General features: G+C 36.1%; 1 long non-coding RNA gene across 1 annotated transcript; it reads left to right on the forward strand.

Annotated features, from left to right (window-relative positions):
• Positions 1 to 22,571: 22,571 nt before the first annotated feature.
• On the forward strand, positions 22,572 to 23,449 carry LOC133807023 (uncharacterized). Its single transcript, XR_009879118.1, has 4 exons — positions 22,572 to 22,792; positions 22,879 to 23,145; positions 23,228 to 23,275; positions 23,371 to 23,449. It is a non-coding gene; the product is annotated as an uncharacterized LOC133807023 (long non-coding RNA).
• The last annotated feature ends 991 nt before the right edge of the window (positions 23,450 to 24,440 follow it).

Consider the following 24,440-nt stretch of genomic DNA (forward strand, 5'->3'; position numbering starts at 1 on the left):
TCTTTTCGTTAGGTGACAAGGCTGATTAGCTCACTAGAAAACTTATGAAGAGACCAAAATTACAATAGGAAGACTCTCAATTCTCTCTCTCCCCCTCTCACTCATGATTTCTCTCTCTCTTTCCCCATCTCTTATGCCTGAAAGCTAAGGAAACTCAATGAGTCAAACTGAAGGATTTGAGCTTGGAACCAGGGGGAATTAAAGCTAGGAACAACAAAGTTATCACTGAAGATTGAGGCTTCAAACTAAGGTAAGGATCCTATTTCTGTTTTGTTGGGAATTTAGATGATTAGGATGAATTTCACTGGGTTTTGAGTAATTATTTGCAGCTGAATTCATATGATAGTTTTAGTAGAATTTTTGGGTGTTTTATGCTTAAGATATATGATTAAGAGCGTTAGACTCGTATCTAAACCTGGTTTTGGCTAGGATGCATGTTAAGGTTGGATATTTGTGGTTGAAGGTTGGGTAAACACGCTGAAAACCCAGGGATTTCTAGGTAGACAGGGGCACGCCGCGACCTAGTTCATAGGCGCCACGGCCCTTGTGCCAAGAAGGCTCTGGGAGGGCTTGCTGTTTTGATGGCACGCCGCGACCACGACCTCGAAAGCCAGGTCGCGACCTGCCTAGATAGTTTTGGCCTAGGTTAGTTTTTAGGCTCGGGAGGCTCGGGGATTTAACCCTAAGCGCTCGGGACGAATTCTACTACCCAATTTAGTAGAATTTGAGGTCCCGGAGGCTAGTACTTGTTTCCAAAACTATTGGATTAGGGTTTTATCGTTGTTCATTGTAGATTGTGACTAGGATTATCGTTAAGGCTTAGGACTAGGGATCCTGCTCGGGACCGCTGTTTATTTATCGCTCGAGAATCGAGGTAAGAAAACTGCACCCATGTGGTTGTCTTTGGGGCTGAGATTCCCTATAATTGAACGTATTTATTCTATAATTGTATGGTTGTTATGAGAAATAGGAAAGGACGACCTAAGGGTGTCGGGGCTCATGATGAGCGTATTGACCGCAACTCGGCCTAAGCAAGCCTGGATCAGCTAAATTACCAGAGGGCTCGGCCTAAGGGCGTCGACACCTAATTGCTTGGATTACTGATCGAGATATATGTTTGAAAGTATATGTTTATTATTTTCTAGATTGATATCTATATTCTGTTGATTAATTGAACTGATTAGATTGAAGTTGGAGATATGCTCTTGTTTCTATCTATGCTTGTTGATTATGGTTTTCTTGCTGGGCCTTGGCTCACGGGTGCTATGTGGTGCAGGTAAAGGCAAAGGAAAGCTTGACCAACCATGAGTTAGAGAGCACTGGGGGCCGAGGGAGTTTTGTTGGAATTAGAGCTCTAAACTGTATATTGCCGTTAAACTAGCTTTTATTGTATCAGTCTTGAAGAATTGTATTTGCCATGTAAACCCTGTTTTTGGGATCCCATGTATCAAACATTTGTTTTAATGAAAATTAACCTTTTAAGATCAAAATCTTTTAACCCTAACCTGTCAGTTGACTTTAGAATCACATTTATGTTCAAAAGACTTGATTAGCAAGTTCTGTACTATTTTAAACACACAGTGTAACATTCTTGGTTATCCAGGGTGTTACATATTATATATAAATATATTTGTTATACAAAATTTTGGTAATGTCACGTGGCGGCCCCCACATAGCTCATGATGTGTCAAAAGAAGTGGTGAAGTTGTAAAGCACTACAATCATCGTCACTTGCAAAAGGAGTGGCCCAGATTAGTCCCACAACAATTAGACAAAAACAGACTTGATCAACAAGAGTCTATTTTTCCAATCACATGGATCAATCGGCCCCCCACTGTTTGGACCCTGTCGTCATTTACGCTAGGTTGACATGAACTATAAGGATGGGGGGAACCTCTCCAATCCCCCCCCCCCCCCCCCCCGAATTACCGATGGCCCTAGCCAATCATTGGTGGCCCTCGCTGGTCATAAAAATAGTGCCCCAAGCCAGGAAGAACCTGTACCTCCCTAGTTAACCAAGATGGTTACACTATGTGATTAAAAGAGTGCTTAACTCACTAAACGTCATATTTGAACTTTAATGTGCAATTAAAGACTAAGTCAAGGTCAGGTATTAAAAAATTTTGTCAACAAAGTAATTATTTTTCATTAAATATATTAAGTTTATACATGGGATCCCAAAAATAAGTTACAGACTAATAAAAGACAAATGACATACAAATTAGTCGTCCTAAGAGGAAAAACAGGGTTCAACCCTAGTTCCTCCCAGGCTTCCCCAGCCGTGGCGGTAGAGTAGGCTGCATATGTACACACTGGCCTTGAATCTCTCCAACACATGGCTGGCCCGGCTAACCGTTTCCCTTACCTACATCACATAGAACTTGTGAGCCAAGGCTCAACAAGAAAAATTTAATCAACATGCACAACTGGGCGATAGTAATAATAACAGCAAACTTAAATCAATAAATTCAATCAAAAAAAAGATATAAGCAACCATCTTAACAATAATATTTAGCTCAATCAAATGTATAAACCAAGGTCATCATTCAATACAAATAGTTAAGTGCCAACAACACTCTTGTTTATTGTATAATGTTCAGGCCCTACACCCTTAGGCCGACTCCTCTGGTATTATAGTCGACCCCGGCATGCTTAGACCAGGCTACATTCCTACACTTGCTATTCGCCCTTGACGCCCTTAGGTTGGCCTTTAAAACAAATATAATCACAAATACACAATGCATACCAAGCAATCGAAGGCAGCATATACAAGTATGTCTATCTAGATATTCTCATATATAGAGATATTCACAATCATAATATGTTCATTAATAGGGTTCTAAGACCCATCAAAAACCTGGGTTCAGTTTTCTTACCTCGAGTCCCGAGTTGAAGGTGTAGAGCGGTTCCGAGAACGATCCTCAATCCCGAACCTTAACGGTAACTTGAGTCACAAAGCGATAACAGATAACCATTATAACCTAAATCAATTAAAAACTTCCAAATGACATGCTAGCCTCTGGGACCTCGAATTCCTCTAAATCGGGTAGTAGAATCCTTCCGGAGCCTTTAGATTTGAGTCCCTGATCTAAAAAAATTTCTTTGGCTATTTCTGCCTATGCTAGTCACGACTTGACCCAGAGGGTCACGGTGCGCCTTCAAGTTAGAGGCGTCCAGGCCCTAAATTCTTAGGGACACATGCCGCGACTTGGCCCTTAGGATCACAACGCGCCTACAAAAAACAGAGAGCCCTGAGGGCTTCTCACGCACACGAGTCGTAGCCCTTGAAGAACAGGGTCGTGGCTTGAGCCTAAAACCCAGAAATCTGTAATGTTTTCAATCCACAAATCCTCATAATTTCCTACCAAAAACTTCCTTTTTACCCAAAATCAAACCCCCATCAAGTTCATTGCAGCATATACAACATATATGACCTATAAACAAGCTCAAAACTACCTCAAATCTCAAAATTAAAACTTGAACTAACAACCCCAAAAACCATACTTGATCACAGAAATTACAAAGAAATCAAGTTTGTAGAGCTTATATGAGCAAGGATTTCGACCCTGAACTGATCCTTTAGTGATCCTAGCTTCAATTTTACAGAAAAAACTCAACCCTTCCCCTTGAATTCACCAAAACACCAAATATCTCCCATGGCTCTAGAGAGAGTAAGAAAAATGAGAATGATGGAGAGAGAGAGTATAACTGAGTGTTTTCTTTTAGTTTGTGGGGGATTCTCAAGGTTTCCCTAAGGTTATCCCTCACACAAAGACCAAAATACCCTCTAACATATCCTTAGCCTCCTATTTCCCTTAAGGGCAAACCTGTCATTTTACCGCATTTCCCGCTAATCCTCAAGTGGTCCTATAAGTTTCCAATTAATCCCGATGTTCCCAACTAATCACCAAATAACTGTCAGTTAACCAATAAATCCCAAATACTCACTAAGTCCCTGAAATACCCCTAGGCTTACCCCGAGAGGGAGTTTAGACCCCGTTGTGACTATCTCGCTAACCCGCTCACTAGGAATGCCTCGAGCTGAATACTACAAATATATCCACACAGTAATGTGGTCTCAATCATTTAACACATATATTCACATTTATGCTCTCAACGGGCTAAAATTACAAATATTCCCTTATTAACAAGAACAGGCCACATGCATATTTAATACACATAAACATGCACATATATTCATATTATCATACAAATCATGTATGCCACGTAGTCACACATTTATTCGATTAATTCCACATATATAAATCCACTTATGCCCTCTAGGCACAGTAATCAAGGCTCTTAGCTTTAATAACAAATTCATGACATTACAGAACCTGTGAAAGACAAAGTAACAAGAAAGAGTGAGGGGACCGTTCCTTGCTGATTCAAGTCAGCCTCACGATAGCATGGAGCTTGCCTTGGGGGCAAATGTTAAACCAAATTTTGGCATTGCCACGTGGTGACCCACAAAGTTGATGATGTGTTAGAATAAGTGGTGAAGTGGAAAGACGTCGCAACCACCGTCACTCACCTAGGAGGATTACCATTATGACTCCCTTAGCACATAGGCAGAAACAGATCTCGCCAAAACAAGTCTACTCCTCCCATCAACCGTAGGAGGGAGAAGTCCTAGCCGATCGCGCTAGGCAATCAGGTGCTAGCTAATAATGTGCTAGCTAGTCGCCAGAGGTACTAGCCATTCTACAAGATGTGCTAGCTAGTTTCCAAAGGTGGTAGCCAATAGAGAGAGGCCCTCGCTGGTCGCCTATCGCTGCTCGTCGATGGCCCTCGCCATCTAAGCCATCACCCACGCCAGAGTGCATCGAGTACACACCATAAGCTCTAGGTAGTCGCCAGGTGTCCTAGTTGGTCATGAGAGACCCTCGTTGGTCGTCAATCACCACTCGCTAGTGGCCCTCACCACCCAAGCCTCCTCCCTCACCAGAGTGAGCCTTCAACACCTTCATGAATAGGACATGTCGGATTACCATTTTTGGTAAGATAGAAACCTGCCTTCGTCAAAGTGTACCAAAAATTAGCCTTATTTGGAAATAAGTGGCCACCATTAGTTCTTCCCATCTCTGCGACTATAAATAGTTCAAATCAAGACGCAAAGGGTGATGACGAATCAAAATGAGAATCGAGTCGGATAAGTTTAGTTCTGGCTAGTTGGCTCATTAACTCAGTAACTATTCATCTTCAAAAGAGCTATCATTCCTCATTATTGTAACTTCCCCAAGAGTAAGATAAAACTTAGCGTACTTGTTCTTAAAGGTTCAAAGCCCGTCAACAATAATACTGACTAAAGTGGACGTAGGTCATCTTTTTGGGGGCGAACCACTATAAACCTATGTCTCTTTCATTTATTTCTCTTTCTTTGGTTCACTATTCACAACCAAGATTCTACTCCGGATTTTACACACAAAAATACTCTTCATTTGTTGCTCCGTGCAAGTTGACGAAAAAACGAGTCAATAATGATCTTACTTGTTCAAAGTTCATCATAAATACTACTGACTAAAGTGGATGTAAGTCATCTTTTTGGGGTTGAACTACTATAAACCCATGTCTCTTTCATTTATTACCACATTTATTTCTTTGTCTTTGGTTCATTATTCACATCAAAGATTCCACTTAAGATTTTAAACACAAAACAAATCTTCATTTATTACTCTGTGTAAGTTGACGAAATGACCACTCAACATTTTTATGCTTTCACTGAGATTGTGAATCTTGGAGTTGAATCTCCTCACCGACCATTCAAGGTTTCTTGTACCATCACTTGTAATGGAACCTAAGCCCTGTCTAACCAATGAAAATGGCCTTCCTTCCCCATGAAATCCACCTCCTCCAAGAAACATGGAGGAAGGCCATCGTGTGAATCTGGAAGAGGGTGATGGAAACGACGTCCCCCAAGAGCCTGGAGTCATTTAGGAGGATGTCACGTCCCTAAGGGATGAAATGGAAGAGTGGAGTATTGAGATTGCCACTACATCAGCTGAGATGGCTGCTCAGCGATGGGGCATGGAACAACGTTAGAGTGAGACAACCCTCACCTTTGAAGCGGTGCTCCGCATAACAGCGAAGGGTCACCAAGCCTTGCCAGTACAACCCCATCCCATGAATGGGGATGGGGTGGAACAATCAGCTACTCGCTAATCAAGTTGAAGGGTGAACTCAAGAGGCACTACAAATCTTGAGAGGTCTCAAAACCGGGCAAATCAACCTCCCCCACCTCCAAACCAAGGACACTGGCAAACACTCTAGGCTGGGGCCCATGGTAGGGGTTCCATTAGCCAATCACTCTAGGACCACCCACATAGGTGAGATGAGGAGGCTGACAGTGCAAGCACTGACAGTGTCTTCCCTTGCCTTTGAAAAAGAGTACCAAGGAATGACCCCGATCTGTGTGAGCATCTAAACGATGGTTGAGGTGACAGTTGAGACCAGAATGTCAATGATAGGGATGATATTCATGACCATTTGAATGCTTGAAGGGAAGAGAGAGGGGACCACCATAGGCGACCTCAAGTCACCAATGATTAGGAAGCTCCAGTCGTTTTCAATCTAGTCCTTGCCTAGATTGAAAAACTAAGAAGAGTGACTAAGGACATGGGTGGAGTTAAGGATGGCAAGCTCATGCTGAACCCTATGAAGGTGAGTCCTTTCTCCCCGTCATTGTCAGTGCACAACTACCTGACAAGTTCATGACATCGATGACGGAGACTTACGGTAGAAAAATACTCTTGATTTTTGTATTTTCATTACTATAGGAATTCCTTTTTATAGGCTGAGTACAAAAGGTATATTCTAGGTATAAACTATATTACAACTTAGCTATAAAAAGGCTAACTAATCAAATAAGTTCTAATTATTTCTACACCCTCGCTCAAGCTAGTGTATACAAGTCCCACATGCCCAACTTGCACACTTGCTCATCAAAGCTTTCATTCGATAATCCTTTTGTTAACAAATCAACAACTTGTTGTTTTCATGGCACATAAACAACACATAGGTCATCTTCTTCAATTTTTTCTTTTATGAAATGACGATCCACCTCCACATGTTTGGTTCTATCATGATGAAACAGATCGTGTGAAATATTAATATTTGATGTATCGTCGTTGTATATTTTCAAAGGATTTTTCCTTTGAAGTTGTAGTTCTTCAAGAATTCGTTTGATCCAGATCAATTCATATACTCCTTGAGTAAGAGATCATAGCTTGGTTTCAGCACTGCTCCTTGAGACAACAACTTTTATTTTTCTTTTCCAAGTAACAAGTTTTCCCCACAACTTGGTGCAATATCCAAACATTGATATTTTGTTCTCAATTGAATCTGCCCTATCTGCTTCTGTGAAAGCCTCTACACCTTTTTCTTCATTTTTTTTGAACAACAAACCTTTCCTAGGTGTCTTCTTTAGATACCGTAATATCCTGTAAACTGCTTGCAAGTGTTCTTCTACAAGACTGTGCATATACTGATTGATCAAGCTAACATCAAAGGAAATGTCAGGTATGGTGTGAGACAAATAGATCAATTTTCCCACTAGCCATTGCTACATCCTTTGTCTACAGGTTTCTCCTTTTGTTTATGCCTTTACATCCCTTTGGGTTCCACTAGTGTTTCTGCTGGTTTACATTTGAGCATACTAGTCTCTTTGAGTAGATCAATAAAATACTTATGTTGAGATACTGAAATCCCCTACTTGGTTCTTGCAATATCCATACCCAGAATGTGTCTCCTCTGACAAAGAACTTTTACCATAAATTCTTGGGCTTTTAATCTTTTAAGCTCCTCCATTCCATTAAGGTCATTTCCAGTTAGAATCATAACATCAACATATATGAATTACAATCTTACAATCTTGTGAATGTTTGAAGAATAGAGTATGATGTGACTGACCTTGTTTGGATCCATGCTTCTTTTTCACTTCATTGAACCTCTCAAACCATGCTCTTGGTGACTGCTTCAAGCCGTAGAGAGATTTCTTTAAGTAACACACTGTTTCTTTCCCATAATTTTCTTCAAAGCCAAGAGGAATCTTCATATAGACCTCTTCCTCAAAATTTTCGTTCAGGAAGGCATTCTTAATATCAAGTTAATGCAATGGCCAATAAATATTAGCAGCTACTGATAGAAGAATGCTTACAGTGTTTAGTTTTGCCACTGGTGCAAATGTCTCTATGTAGTCCATTTCGTAAGTTTGGGTGAACCCCTTTGCAAACAGTCTCGCATTGTATCATTCTATAGTACCATCAACTTTGTATTTCATTGTTAACATCCACTTTCGTCCTAGCACATGCTTGTCTTTCAGCTGCATTTTTCTAGGTTGCATTTTTTTGCAATGCCCCTAATTCTTCTTCAATCACTTTATTCCATTTAGGAATATACGAGGCTTCATCAATATTCTTGAGAATAATAATCTCCTCATTTTTGGTAGAAAAGGCTCTGAATTTTGGTGTGAGTCTTTTGTAGCACATATACTTAAATAAAGGATGTAAAGTACATTTCTTGTAACGACCCAAAAATCACTAATAAGGCTTAAGGACCTTGATTAGCATGTCGGGAGGGCATAATTTGTGTATGTGTGAATTAAATAATTTAATGCATGATTCTGTGATAAGCATGCTTATATGATTATATGGATACATGAGATGCATGTCTAAGAGTATTAGTATGCATGTAGGCCCTGTTTAGCTTAGAGGGCATGTCTATAATTTTAGCCTGTTGAGGGCATAAATTTGATTATTTGTTATAATTGGGAAGGCCACATTCCTATGTGGATATATATATATATATTCGCAACATGTGGCTTGAGGCGGTCCTAGGGAGCCAGTTAGCGGGAAAGTCACAACGGGACCCAATACTTGACTCGGGGCGAGTCAAGAGGTATTTTGGGTATTAGATGGTTATTTGGGTTATTGGGTTATGGAAATAAATAATTGGAGATATATTTGAGGTTAGAAAGCTTAGGAGGGAATATTGGAGAAATTTACCATTTTTCCCTCGGGGACGTTTTTGGTACCCTGAGCTTTAGGATTAACTTAATTAAGATAAAACAAATAAGGGAATAGCTACACACACCTAAACCTACCCTTCTTTCCTCCATCTCTTTCTCTCTCAAGGAAGCTACTGAAACAAATGGGGAATTTGGCAGGAAACTGAGAGATTTGAGTTGGAACCTTGGAGTTTAGCTCAATTTTAGCTAAGGAATTCAATCAGGAGTTGAGATTAAATTGAGGCTAAGGATTTGGGAATTAGCTCAGCAACTAATTGGTGGATTGGTTCTGCAGTGAAGGTGTAAGCTAGGGCTCGAGAAACGGATCGTGCTCAAGGGGTTATCTCTCATAATCAGAACACTTGGACTAAGCGCTCCCTATAATTATATGCATTATGTAAGATCGTATTATGCCATGTGAATGTAAAACAAATAGCCTAAGAGTGCCAGAGTTTATATTGGTGAACAAGGTTCAGCTCTGCCACTGGTAGCTGAGGACAACTTAATATTCACTAAGCTCGGTTTAAGAGGACCGGAGTGAGTGGCGTAACCAGAGGGTGCGACCTAAGGCATCAACCCTGGTTGTTATATGATTTTGTTGTCATTGTTAATTGATGAATATAATATGCTGAATATCTGAGTATTAGTTTGTGGATTTGCTGGTTATGTTTACTAATTTTGTGAATGTCATGGTCTGCTGAATATATGATCATACTTGAAGATTATTTGGTTATTGTCATTGTTTGTGCTATGATGTTATGGTTTTCTTGTTGGGCCTTGGCTCATGGGTGCTACGTGGTGTAGGTAAAGGTAAGAGTAAACTTGTTCAGCCCTGATTTGGAGAGCTCTAGAGGTGAAATGTACATGATTAGCTGCTCAATCGCCACGGTTGTGGGAGGGACAGGAGCAGGAGGACCTTAAATTTCTGTTTTGCCCTTACAGTGGCCAATTGATGTACTTTGGAAAATTTTGTAAACTGTCTATCAAACGTTATTTCTTTTGGGATCCCATGTACAAAACATTTATTTATATAGAATGTATCTTTTATGACCAAAACCTTTTAACCCTAGTTCACTAATGGTCTTAGCAACCACTACAAGAAAAAGCTTCATTAATAGCATTGCATTTGGACATTATTAAAAAAACGCTATTAAAAAGTTACATAATCTATACAGCACACTATTCATTAATTGGCGGGAGTATTATTTCATTGGCGCTTATTGTTTTTCTTTTTTTTTTGTCAAAGCAGATTAATTAAAAAAGGAAAAGACAAAGAAAAACCCATTTCCCCTCCCTCATTCCCGTCTCTCTCTCTCTTCCCACGTTACCCGTCTCTCCCATTTTCTCCATTTTCACTCCATAGCATAATCCATCTCTCTCTCAGAGGAACCCAGACGAACCCGCCTCTCCCACCCACTCACTGTGAATCTCTCTCTCAGAGGAACCCAGACGAAACCAGTGCCTCTCCCACCCGCTCACTGTGAATCTCTCTCAGAGGAACCCAGACGAACCCAGCGCCGACGAACCCATTGCCTCTCCCACCCGCTCACTGTGAATCTCTCTCAGAGGAACCCAGACGAACCCAGCGCCTCTCCCACCCGCATCTCGGTTCTCTCAGTCAGCACAGCCAAGGGTCTCTCTCGGTTCTCTCAGTCGGTGCCTCTCCGTCCGATCACTCTCTCTCAGTTAATCAAGCAGCTCCGAAGTACACCTCTACCAAGCAAGTAAGTGCATGCATTTTTGTTTCTTCTAATTGTATACATTAAACTCATTTTTAAAAACAATTCTCTCTCTTTCCTCTAACTCCTTGATGTATAACTTCTTTTCTTCAATAATTTGAGCTTGTTTCTCTGTAAGACTCTGCAATCGGTGTCTGACCTGGGCATAGTGCTGATGTTAAGTAATAGAAAACACCAAAAAGAAACTCCAAGGGGAATAGAAAGATGTGAACAGATAGAATTGTTTTTAAAAATGTTGTAGTTTTCTCTTTAGTAATTGAATGGTAAAGGGTATACCTGGATTCTTCCAAAGATCGCCTCAACTTAGTTATCTCAAGCCGTAAATTCTTCATTATCCTCTCCACAGTTGATGCCTAATAAGAAAATTTCAAAATGACAGTAATTAGATAGTTTTAACATTTGTCCGATTCTCAAAGGTCAATCATCTAGTTCCAGTTTCAGGCTAATAATGAAATTGGTGTTGGCCATTCTTAATCAACTAAAGTAAGGTAATCTTAGTACATACATACCAGGCTTTTATTCGTGGAGAGGATAGAAAATTTACAACCTTATATCACTAACAAGCTCAACTAGGCACCACAACGCACAGGTCAAGTAATTTCTATAAAATTTGAAATCAACCCACAGCTAAAATTCACAATTACTAGAAGAGCCACACCCTTATACCTCATCAAAATCCTGGAAACTTCTATATATTTTCAACAACCCCACTATCTTAATTACATATATGTCTAGATCTCCAATCCACCTAAAATTTAAAAAGTAAAAATTCACCTATTTTCTACGTCAGAGTATGAGTTTACATACAAATAAGTAAATCATCCTGTTAGAATTTCGAAATCAAGTCCAGATTTTAGACCCAATAAAATAAATCAATAAGAAGCATGGAGCGTGGAGCGTGGTGATCATATAAGAAAATTCTGAACCAAAATTCTCTCGGGTATGATTTGGTGAGACAGACCATGGGGAATGGGGAGCCAGATCTATATAAATTTTATTAACTACCCAATTAAGTCAATTGTAGAATACAAACCAAAAATCAGCAAAATCTAATAGATACGAATAAAAACAGTTACGAAATATTGCATCCTCTTCACACTCACTGCTATCTGACTTGGTTCCTGAAAAACTCTCTAGTGATTGCTCAGTGTTCCCACTTCCCATCATAAACCCAAAACCAACTCTCTGCAAACCTCGCTCCGCAATCTGCAAAAGGGCAACTCTCTTCTGCTCGCTATTCACCTTCAACTTCTTCTCCACAGCATCCTTCTCCAACAAGGCTGCTCTCAGCAAACTGTTGGTATCTCTATTCTCCTCTGTCAAACTCACCACACTATTCTCCAACTCCCTCTTCTCCTTCTTCCTCAATTCTTTGTACTCATTCACCTTCTCTTCAGCCTCAGAAGCAAGTCTTGTAACTACCAATAGCTCTTCAGTCAATTACAATTCCAAATGCATTGAATCACTCTTTTCTATGCCTTTAATGAACTTGCCATCATCATCATCATCAGTTTTTTCTACAACCACATTTTTTATGATCCTTTCCAAGCTCACATTTGCTGATGAAAGAGACTCCAAGCATTTAGACAAAATCTCATTGCTTTGCTCTCTCTTCATTTCCATGTCTTCAATTCTCTCCCTGAAAATTTCAACTTCCTTTTCAAGTTTTTTCCAATTGTGCCCTAATGATTTGTCTCCCAAGCATCTTTTGAGTTGGCTTTGCTCAAAAAAAGAAGAAAAATTGGCCTCTTTTACTTGTCGATCTTCAACCCAAATACAGTGCTTGCTCTTCATACTATTTTTTTTTTCCCCTGAATTCTCAGGAACAAAGGAAAGGAAAAACGGAAAGGAAAGAAAGAAAGAAAACTTCACCCCCTAAATTCTCTTCGTTGGTTCTCCGCATTTCATCTCTATTAGGTATCTAATGTTACTCTTTAATTTCCATATCTATGTTTTGATTAATCTAATTTATGTATATCAGCATTTGGGTTTTCAAGAAATTTTAATAATGTACTGAGCTGAGATTCTCGTAGGTGAAATGAAATTAAGTCAATTTTTGGTGGAGTTGGTTTCTTAGAGGTTTCTCTCGTGATGAAATGATTGGATTATTTATTTGTTCTCAATTATTTTTTATCAAATAGACAATTTCTGGGCTGTTGAAAAATATTTTACTTGTTTTTTGTTCTTTTGATTTTGATTTATACATTTATAAGCCAATACTTTGTATGTAAACTAACTAAAACAATATTGGCATATTATATACTTTCTTATATGAGTTTGCTCTATTTTTGGCATATACTCTATGATGAGTTCTATTTAATATCCAAATATAAAGGTAAAGTGAGCTATTTCATTCTACTTGGAGTGAATTATATGGTACTAATTAAAGAAAACAAATCAAAACTATGATTGGATTCAGAAAACTTAAAGTTGTACTTCCATCTTAAAGTTATCTACCAACTTTGATACAAGAACACTTGATGGGCACTAAATTGTTTCTCTCTCTCTTTACTGTTTTCTGGCTGGAATTGAATTATGGGTTGGTCTGGATTTTATTGCTGTTTTTTTCTCTGAATTACTGGGTTAGCAATTGTTTGAAGCAGGAAGATCTTATCAGTTTTTCCTAATGATAAAAGCAGTTTATATGAGTTCTGTTTCAATCATTCAGGACCACAAGAGTACAATAAAAGCAATTTACACGGGTTCTGAATTTCTGGAGAGTGTTTTTGCTGGTGTTGAAGTTGGTATAGTTTTTCTGTACTTGGCGTTTTTTGTTCATACTAGTTCGTAACTGTCCTTTATGCCTTAACAAGCTTAAATGATCATTTATTCTGCTGGACTAATCCTGAATATTGATGCACAGGCTCGATGCTTATTTGTTTCGTCGATTTCAGTTATTCAGGATTCACTCCACGAACATAAACAACGGGTGGACTTGCCAAAAATTAAGTGTTATGTTTCTGGATAGTTTCACTTGATATCACTGTACAAAATGTGTCTGTGCATGCATGTTTTCATGTCACTCAAACTACATCAACATCAAGAACAAGAATATTCACAAGCTCATTCCCTCCCTCCCAATACTATTACAATTTTTTTTTGTCACTGTTGTATATGCAAAAACAATCAATAGAATATTCTTTAGATATTTTAATTAATTTCTTCTTTTTGTAGAGAAAGAAAGAAAGATAAAACTTGTTCTAATTGTAGCTTAAATATTAGGATATTAATGTTTATGCATTTTTGTTGAGTGTTCTACAATTCTAACATCTACTAGTCTTCCTAAAAAAAAATAGTTGTTGGGTTTATTATATCTGTGTATTTATATGTATTGAAAGAATGTTAGCTACTTGTTGTCTTTGGTTGATTTGTGTTGAATTTCATTTTCTTATCTATAGTATTTACAAGTTATATTAAATATAAGAAAGTGAAACTAATTTTCATTTCCATTCAAGATATTTGGTTTCGTTTGTCTATTAATTGTTTTAATGTTTGCACAATAACTCTCTCCTTTGCTCATTATTGTATTCTCTCAAACTTGTTCCTCATTTTTTTTTAAGGTGGCATAACATACAGGCAGTAACTTATATATCTTCTCTGTTATTTTTTTATTATTATTATTTGTTATCATTTTATTGATTACACCCTAAAAACTTCATATTGTGCATTGTTGCAGGTACTTTTCCTTCGGTTAAAGAGAGAAGACATTTCTACCTTAGGTTAAAGAGAGAGAGAGAGAAGACATTTCTGTAGAGCTTCAGGTTTAATCCTTAATGGGCTTATATGCTTATAGAGATTGAATTATCTTATTTGTTTGTTATTCTGTTTAAATCAAACTTGAACTAAATTTATTGTTTGTATTGGTATTATCTCTTGTTGTAAATGTTATACTCATGATCAAATAACAAAGTCAGTAGTTAAAAGGAAACTCTTTCTCAAAACTAGAACAACATATTCAATGGCACATTTAAATAAATGTGTAGAGTGCAGAATGTAATGTTAGTAAAAACAGAAGTGAACCAAAATGAATATAGCCCAGAAAACTAAATAGAGAAGAAGAAAAGAAATAATGAAACCAACACAAGAATTATATTGGTTGAAGAACAAAGATCATTGTGATCTTTGTCTCTACTCCAGTTTCGAACTTGATCTCATATTCTTTATTGAACAATTGATAAAGTATGAATCCTATAAGGCAAAGTATCTTTTCCTATATATGTCACACTCCTCACATATAAATAAATTTATAAACAACTAAATATCTTTGTCCTTTTTTCTCTTGATCTGATTTTTTTTTTTTTTTTGATTATGAAGAAGACTAGGACTTATATAGCTAGCTTAGATAGCAGCTAAGTGAAGAAAATGTTGAACAAAAATTGGGTGAAACTAAACAGGTATTATTTAAAAAATAACTTTAAATTTCAAGTAATATTGAAGGCCTAAGAAAATATATTAAGGTTAATCTCTTTTTTTTAAAAAATATGTAGAGCTACAAAAGAGTACACGGATGCGGCATGGGACTTTGTGAAAATGGTAGAAAGAAATTATGGTTTTCCAAATAAAATTATCTGTCCTTGTAAAAAGTGTCGAAACTTAAATCATCATTGTGTTGATGATGTTTTTGAGCACTTAGTTATAACCGGAATGGATCCAACTTATCATATTTGGGTTCACCGTGGAGAGCAACCATTGATACTCAAGTTGACGAAGTTTCGAATGATATGGATGCATTTGATTTATACACGACTGCTGCCATGGATGATGTGGACAATAATATAGGTTGTGGAGGTGGTGGAGACGATGAATTTGTTAACGAAGATCTTCAAAAGAAGTTGGAGGATGCGGAAACTCCTTTATATGAAGGGAGTGAGAAATACACAATACTTTCATCAATTGTAGCTTTATATAGGTTGAAAAATCTGAATGGTTGGACAGACAAAAGTTTTACAAAGCTTTTAGAACTCCTTTGTGATATGTTTCCCAAAAACAATGTACTTCCTGATTCCATGTACTCAGTTAGGAAATTTTTGAGAAATTTCGATTTGAAATATGAAAAGATTGATGCTTGTATTAATGATTGTTGCTTATTTAGAAAGGAGAAGGCTAAAATGGATGTTTGTCCTAAGTGTAGTGTTTGTAGATGGAAAGTTGATAAATACACAAAGAATGTTAAAGTTGGTGAGGCTGCCAAAGTTTTGAGGTATTTTCCGATAATACCCCGATTGAAAAGATTGTTTAGATCAAAAGAAATGACTGAAAACTTAAGGTGGCATTTCACTCATAAAAGTTTTGATGGGAAGATGCGACATCCAGTGGATACACCTGCTTGGGATTCTATTAATGAAAGATGGCCAGAGTTTAATCTTGAACCACGCAACCTTAGGCTCGGACTAGCTGCTGATGGAATTAACCCCTATAAAAGTCTAAGCTCAACTTATAGTTGTTGGCCAGTGATGCTTGTTATCTATAATTTACCACCTTGGTTGTGCATGAGGGACGAAAATACATTTTTGTCATTATTGATTCCAGGTCGTAAACAACCTGGAAACGATATTGATATTTATTTGGAACCTCTTATTGAAGACTTAAACAAATTGTAGAATAATGGAGTGCATACTTATGATGCATTCGACAAAAGCTTCTTCAATTTGAAGGCAATGTTGTTGTGGACAATAAACGATTTTCCTGCATATGGAAATCTTGCTGGGTGTACAACCAAAGGCAAGACAGCTTGCCCGATTTGTGGTAATGATACATGTGCAACTAGGCTGAAACATAGTAAAAAAATTTCATACCAAAATACTAGGAGATTTTTCCTGTTTGATCATCCATATCGGTCTAAGAAAGCATGGTTCAATGGAGCTACAGAAGAAAGAGGCCCCCCTAAAGTTTTGAGTGGCAGTGAAATTGTTGAAGAACTAAATCAAATTACCAACGATTTTGGAAAAAATATGAATCCCAAAAAAAGGAGTCGGGATAATAAGGTGGAAGGAATATGGAAGAAGAAATCTATATTTTTCAATCTACCATATTGGGAGGTTAGTTTAATATATTTTGAAGTTATTTAAAATTGAAAGTTTAAGCTTATAAAATGTAACTTCAATTTGTTGATGATGTGTCTTTAATCTTTGTAGGTTTTGTTAGTTCGTCATAATTTGGATGTTATGCATATAGAAAAAAATGTGTGTGATAGTATTATTAGCACATTGTTGGACTTGAATGGAAAATCCAAAGATCATCTTAATGCTCGATTGGATTTAAAGGATTTGGGTATCAAGAAGGCCTTGCATCCGGTGGAGAAAGATGGGATTATACGACTTCCAGCAGCTACTTACACACTTTCTAGATCAGAGAAGAAAATGTTTTGCCAAAGGTTATTTGATTTAAAGTTACCTGATGGTTATAGCTCAAACATTAGTAACTGTGTAGTAGTTGAGGAACGTAAGTTGATGGGGCTTAAGTCTCATGATTTCCATGTCTTAATGCAACAATTGCTGGTAGTGGCCATTCGAGGATTGATGGAGGATGGTCCAAGAGAGGCAATTATAAGACTTAGCAAATTTTTTAATGGAATATGCCAACATGTGGTTGACATAAAAGAAATCATAGAATTGGAAGCAGAAGTAGTTGAAACAATTTGTATGTTTGAAAGATATTTTCCTCCTTCATTCTTCGACCCTATGGTACATTTAGTTGTTCACCTTGGACGAGAAGTGTTATTATGTGGTCCTGTTCAATTTCGATGGATGTATCACTTTGAAAGGTAAATATTCTTAGTAACCTTTCAATAGTATAACATGAATTTCCCTTAACTAATGAGGAAGGTTCCTTCTTTATTTGTAGATATATGAAGTTACTTAAAGGGTATGTGATGCAACCTACACATCCCGAGGCATCTATTGCTGAACGTTACATTGCAGATGAGTCAATGCGCTTTTGTGCATCATTTTTGAAACAATCTAATGACGAAGATTCCTTCATTGGACGTAACGAATATAATGATAGTGATGTGATACTTGAAGGTCGTCCACTTCATCGTGGTGTAACTGTTACATTAAATGATAAGGATCTAGCTAGTGCACATCGCTATGTATTATTCAATTTAGCTGTCACAGAGCAATATTTAGAGTGAGTGGATAAACTTATTATCTTCTAATTTCACTGTCGCTTAATTATTGATGGTGATTAATTTTTTTTTTAAAATATAGGATGCATCTACAACAACTAAAAAATAATAACACTACTTTAAGAACCAATCACACTCTACTTAGGAAACAACATACTGAGCTTTTTCCCTTGTGGTTAGAAGAAAAGGTATGGGCCAATACACTATTTAATTTGTATTAATCTGAAATTATGATGAAATTATGTGATAAAAATGTTTCCTTCTGTAGTTTTCTACTGCAGAATTTGATGCTATGTTATCAAGATTAGCACATGGTCCTCGTAAAGCAGTCATATCCTATAAGGGATATGTTATTAATGGGCAGCAATTTCATACTAAGGATGCAGAGAGAACGACACAAAATAGTGGTGTTTATATGGAAGCAACAACAATGTGTAGATCTAGTGCTAAAGATGATGCACAATTGGCTGATGTTGTAGGATATTATGGGTTAATTAATCAGATTATACTCTTGGACTATTACAATTTTCATATCCCTTTATTTAGGTGCAATTGGGCACATGTTGGCAAGGGTGTAAAGAAGGTTGATTGGTATACTCTTGTAAACCTACACCAAGGACAAAAAGAGTTTATTAGAGAACCATTTATACTTGCTTCACAAGCTAAACAGATATTTTACGCAAGGGAGAATGAAAATTCAAATTGGTATATTGTGTTAAAGGCTCCACCAAGAGGACACTACGAATCAGAAATATATGATGACCAACATGATGAGAATCCGATTGCTCAAAGTTAAAAAGTACAACATTTTCTTATTAATCATAAAATGTATAGTCATTACTTTTTTATGATTTTTTTTTATTATTGTACTTATTAAGTTTCTTGAGCATTGTGATTGTCATATTTAAAATACATGTTTTTGTATGATGCAAATTTAGTGCATATTTCAAATTACTTTTAACTAAATCTCTTAATCTCTTAATCTTATACAGGTACAATATGGAGACTAGAAAAAAGAAGCAGGATAGAGGTTTAGTCAATGAAAAGGATGGAGGTTTAGTCAATGAAAAGGAGGTTGGATCACCTTCAACTCAAGTTCACTTGCAACCTGGTGCTTTGAAAGCAATTGTGGCAGAAAAGAGGAGGCAATTAGCAGCTAAGTTTGGAAAGTTGGCAGAGAAGAAGAAATCGAAGCTTCGTTTTGCATCCTCTACTAAAGTTGTAATGGATTCACCACCTGCATCTAAAAGATCTTATGAAGCAGCGTTTGGTATAAATCCAACAAATGAGGATGACAACGAAGATGAAAACATGTCCCCACAACGAGCAACTGCGTTAGGTAGAACCCAAGCAACATCTCCACTCCACAACCTGAACAAAACAAGAAGATCTCTGTGCCATTTTGTTGACAATGATGTTGAAGATGATTTTAACACTCCACAAAAGAATTCAGAAACTATGATGAACGAGTCACCCAAGCCTAGGTTGATTAGGCCATCAACCAAAGGTTCTCCTGCTGCTAATACAAGGTCCTCCCATCGCCAATCTATTGCTCATGAAGAAGATGTGCCTCTCAATAATAATCAGGAAGAATTTCTAGTTAACTCTACAGAGCATGTCACTCAAAACAAAAGAAAAAGAGGCACAACAAAGCTGAAAGGTATTGCTCTCCAACCTTATGGTCGTATTACTGTAAGGTTTAATGCAAGAGGGCAAGCTGTAGGGGAAGGCTCGGTTAGTCTTTCATCATTTATAGGTCCTCTTGTAAGGGAACTTGTACCATACACAATAGTTGATTGGCGAAAGGTTCCAAAATCAATGAAAGATATTTTGTGGTCAACAATCCAGGTTCTAAACTTATATTTATTCATGTGTTAAAATATTTTATTTTTAGGTGAATACTCATAAATTAATATTTAATGTGAATGCAGACAAGGTATAAGGTGGACAAAGATTGGGAACGAGACTGGTGTATGAAAGTAATGGGAGACCTGTGGAGATCTTCCAAGTCCAGGCTAGTTACTAAGCTGAACAAGCTACCAAATGAACAAGAACGACTAAAATTAAAGCCTGATAATATCAAATCAGAAACTGAATGGAGAGTATTTGTGCATGAAAAAACCAGTAAACAATTTCAGGTAACCAAAATTTCGATATATGTATTATATAGATTCTGCTTATTACAAATAAATTGGGTACCATACTTATTTCAGTTTGGTTTATTATCAGGAGAAAGATTGAGAAAAAAAAAACACTCATTGCTTACTTAGCTGTTACATCTCTGATATTGATGAATTATAGTTTTAATGCTTTTGGTATCTATAATCATGGTGTTCACTATAAACAGTAGCAGGTTTAATTTTCATTAAAGTTGTATTTAGCAAAAGAAGTTCATTATTCTTTTGCACTTGCTGCTAAGGTTGTTTATAGTACACATTAAGTTATGCTTTCCCTTGTATTTAAAAATTGAATTGAGTATATATATAAATGTATATATTTGAGCAATAGTTACACTGTCATTTAAAACTTGAACTGAATATATATATGCTATTTAATATATATAGAAAATTTTGAGTGCATAAATAGAATAAACAATAAGAATACATGTCTGGCTACAGAGAAGAAATGACACAGAGGTTATAAGCATCACTAGCCTATAAATTAACACAGAGTCAATTTTATTAAGGGGCAAAAAAAAATCTTACCATAGAAGTGTTACCATTTAAATATTCTCTTTTTTTTTTCTAGTTTGTCAACCCTCAAGGAAATATATATGGAAAGATAAAATAATCTATAGTGAGAAGAATTTAGAATTGTGTGTATGTGGATTGTAGATAATGAAATTGTCTTGTAGGAAGAATGTCAATTTCTTTTTCCAGATATCAAGAGAGTTTACCTATCTTGAATCCTGAACTTTTTTGTGTTGCTTTTTTTTCTTTGGTGAGCTAAACTGTTTTACCTCTGTACATTCCTTATAATTTCACTTGATACCTCCTACTCATGTGACTTTTTTGTTTTTGAATTGCTACACATGAGGTTTGAACCCCAGCCCCCCAACACACACACACACACCCCTGCCACTTGAGCTAGCCTCAAGTGGTTCCTCAGTTGACTTTTTTTATTCCTCAAAGGCTAGCAAAGCAATATTCGAACTCCTGGTATTTTTGTTTTAGAAAGAAGAAAACCAATTATTACAGAGTAATAGTAAAAACTTAAAAAGGCAAAGTTTCCTTTGCATTATTTATCAAAATGATCCTCTTATGTTATAGTTATAGTCAAGATGATCCTTTTATGTTATAGTTATATTTCCATTTCCATCTGTATTTAATAACATATGCCACATAAAACCAAAAATGAAGTCTTAAGGAGGCTGCAATATTGACCACCATTCTAACTTGGTCAGCCCATTGTTCTCTACTTGTCATTTTTAAGGAAAAAGAAAAAATCAGAAAAATAGTAAGATCAAAATACTGGTGTCACATTTTATTATAATGATTCTTATTTCTGACCAAGTGTTATATGCCTCATCATTGTTTAATACTCCAACCATAGAATTGAAACCAACCAACCTAGTACAACATTGTTTAATGCTTTTTGTTTTTCATATACTATTGTTCAAGTATTACTTTGTTGTGGTTGAATGTGACTCAATTGCTACAACAAAATTACCTTTACAAAGCTTGTGATAGGTTGAGTTTGAAAGATCATTGAATGTATTCCTTGTTATTTGGCTATTTTTTCCTTTTCATAATAATGGTGTTGGCTTCTATTCTGCATTCCTGGTTGCAGATTGGTGCAATTATGCTATTTGTAATTTATGTATAAATTTTATTCAGCATATAATGTTCACCAGGATGGATGTCAACATATTTTATGAAAATCTACTTTGAAATTTGAAAGCAAAAGTAACTTGAGGGAGGCATTGGATAAGTAAGATATTTTTTTCTTGGTGTTATGGAGTATATAATATTCTTATTCTAGAACAATGCATTATGCTATATCAGTCAATTAAAACTATTTCAGGTCTGATCAAATTAAGGCAGTAGAAAATCCTTAGTAGTTTCTGCATAATCTTAGCAACATTAGATTGTCTTGGCTTGATATGCACATATGAAAGTTAAACTCTATTGGCCTCAAGAGCTGCATTGAGACTACAATTATGGTTAGTTTTTAGAATATCTTTATGCTCTAAATTTGAACTCTTGCAACCACAAACAAATTTCAGATTCCAAATTTACAATTGGCTTAATTGTATTCAAATTATGTGAGCAGTTTGTGATATGTTTTCATGAAATTTTTGTACTTTAAATGATTTATTTTTTTCCAATTCTCTTCTTGAAAATGTGTTTCTAAATTTATTTGACAAAGCTATTCAAGAGACACTATTATCACCATTCACAGTCCACCAACCATCCCATCCCTGTTCAGGAGGAGTTGTACTGTGTTTACTATTTCATTGCTAGAATACTGGTTCTGTATGTTTCTTTTACTGCTGGAGTGTTTACTGTTGGAGTGTTTATTACATACTCTTTTCTTTGCTGCCATAGTTACTGTTTTATTGCTAGAATACTGGTTTAGTTTTTTTGTTTTACTGCTGGAGTGTTTGGTATTCTGTATGTTCAATCGCTGGTTCATTTCTTATTTATTTTAGGCGATTAGCAATAAGTTTAAAGAGATGAGGAAGAAACAACTCCCACATACATGCAGCAGGAGAGGATATGCTCAAACAATGGATGACATGGTAAAAATTTAATAAATATTTTTGGTAGCTAAACATAAGAAAATATATGTTCTCTTTCTGAAAAATGTACTTGGATACAGAGTAGGGAAAGCTCAAAACCTGTAACAAGAGTTCAAGCTTTCTTAAAGACACACACAAAGAAGAATGGTGAACCTGTGAATGCACAAGCTGCTGAAGTTATTGTAAGTAATTTACCCTTTGTTTGTAGAAACATATGTATTCGCATGCACATAGACTTATTTAACAGTCAACTTGAAATGATTTATAGGAGAAGCTACAAGTTCTTGCAAATGAAAAACCAGATTCATGCACAACACAGAATACTGTACAAGATGCTCTCACTATCATATTTGGTCCTGACAAGAATGGTAGATCATTAGCTAATGGGAGGGGAGTAACTAATACAAAGTTAGCTATTCTAAGAGCAAGAGATGACCATATTTCACAATTGGAATCAAGTCAATGTGAGATGAAGAATAAAATGTCTGAGATGATGAATCTTATTAATACTATTGCAAAAAGTGTAAACATTCAGGTAAATTAAATTAATTGACTTCTGTTTATTTTACTCTATTCATTGAAAATTATAAATGACTAAATTATTCTCAAACTTGTAGGGGTTTACTCAACCAAGTGAAGCGGAGTCACACATGCCTTCTCCTATGGTAACTACAATTTTAATTACTACCTATCATTTCACTTTTAGTTTTTTAAGTATCAACATTATCTATAAATAAATATATGTTTTATCATGTAACAGAGTGTTAATAATCTGAAGTTCACTCCTGAAAACAATGCTTGCAATTTACTTGATTGGAATGGAAGTGGAGAAATTGTTGCAGAAGGTCGATGGTCTTCTAGTGATCCTTTATGTGAGGTGCATCATCTTCATCTTGGGCCTAATGCAATGAGAGTTTGGGTTGATGTTGCTAAGAAACCTGCTGCATATTTATGGAGACCAACATCACATATGAGTACAATTGAAGAAGCGGTTGGTTGCACTGTTGCTTGGCCTTCTAATAAAGTTACAATGAGGTAAAATTTCATGCAACTTAAAAATGATTTATAAATAGTACAACAAATCAGCTGTAGTAACTAATTATATCATCAAAATATATAGGAAATGAACATAATGGATGAAATTCAATTGTTTCTTGGTAGATATCTTTGGTACGTATCTTTGCATAAAATTAACTAATGAATGAACATGTGTTTTCAACTATTTTGGCTACATTTGTTTTCTTAATTTTATATATTTTTCACTCTTACAGGTGCACAACTAATGAATGAAGTGTAATATTTTGGAGGGACGCCCATGATCAACAAATTATGAATCAGTTTGTTTTAAAACTTTTGCTTATGTATTTTGTCTTGCAATATACTCGTACTTTTGGGATATTGATATTTTAGCTTTATGTAGCGAACAAATTAAGAATATTTGAATTTATGTTAAGATATAATTTTTAATGTGTTATATGTTTATCATTTGTTGCAATTATTCATATGTTAAAAGATAAAAAAATATAAAAGTTTTTGTTATGCCATGAAATTGTTCATATGACAATTAATAAATGATTAATGATAACAATAAAGAAACGCTATTAAAGTAAGGATGATTACAAACAAAAAACGCTATTAAAAGTAAGGATAATTACAAACATAAAACGCTACAACTGATAACTAATTACATTCTTAAAACGCTATTGTATATCTTTACATAACAATTTAAAAACGCTATTCACAGTAAGTACGACTACAAACATAAAACGCTACGACTTATAATTAATGGCATTTTAAAAACGCTATTGTATATCTTTACATATCGTTTTA

The sequence above is a fragment of the Humulus lupulus genome, chromosome X (assembly GCF_963169125.1).
Source record: "Humulus lupulus chromosome X, drHumLupu1.1, whole genome shotgun sequence".
Classification (NCBI taxonomy): domain Eukaryota; kingdom Viridiplantae; phylum Streptophyta; class Magnoliopsida; order Rosales; family Cannabaceae; genus Humulus; species Humulus lupulus.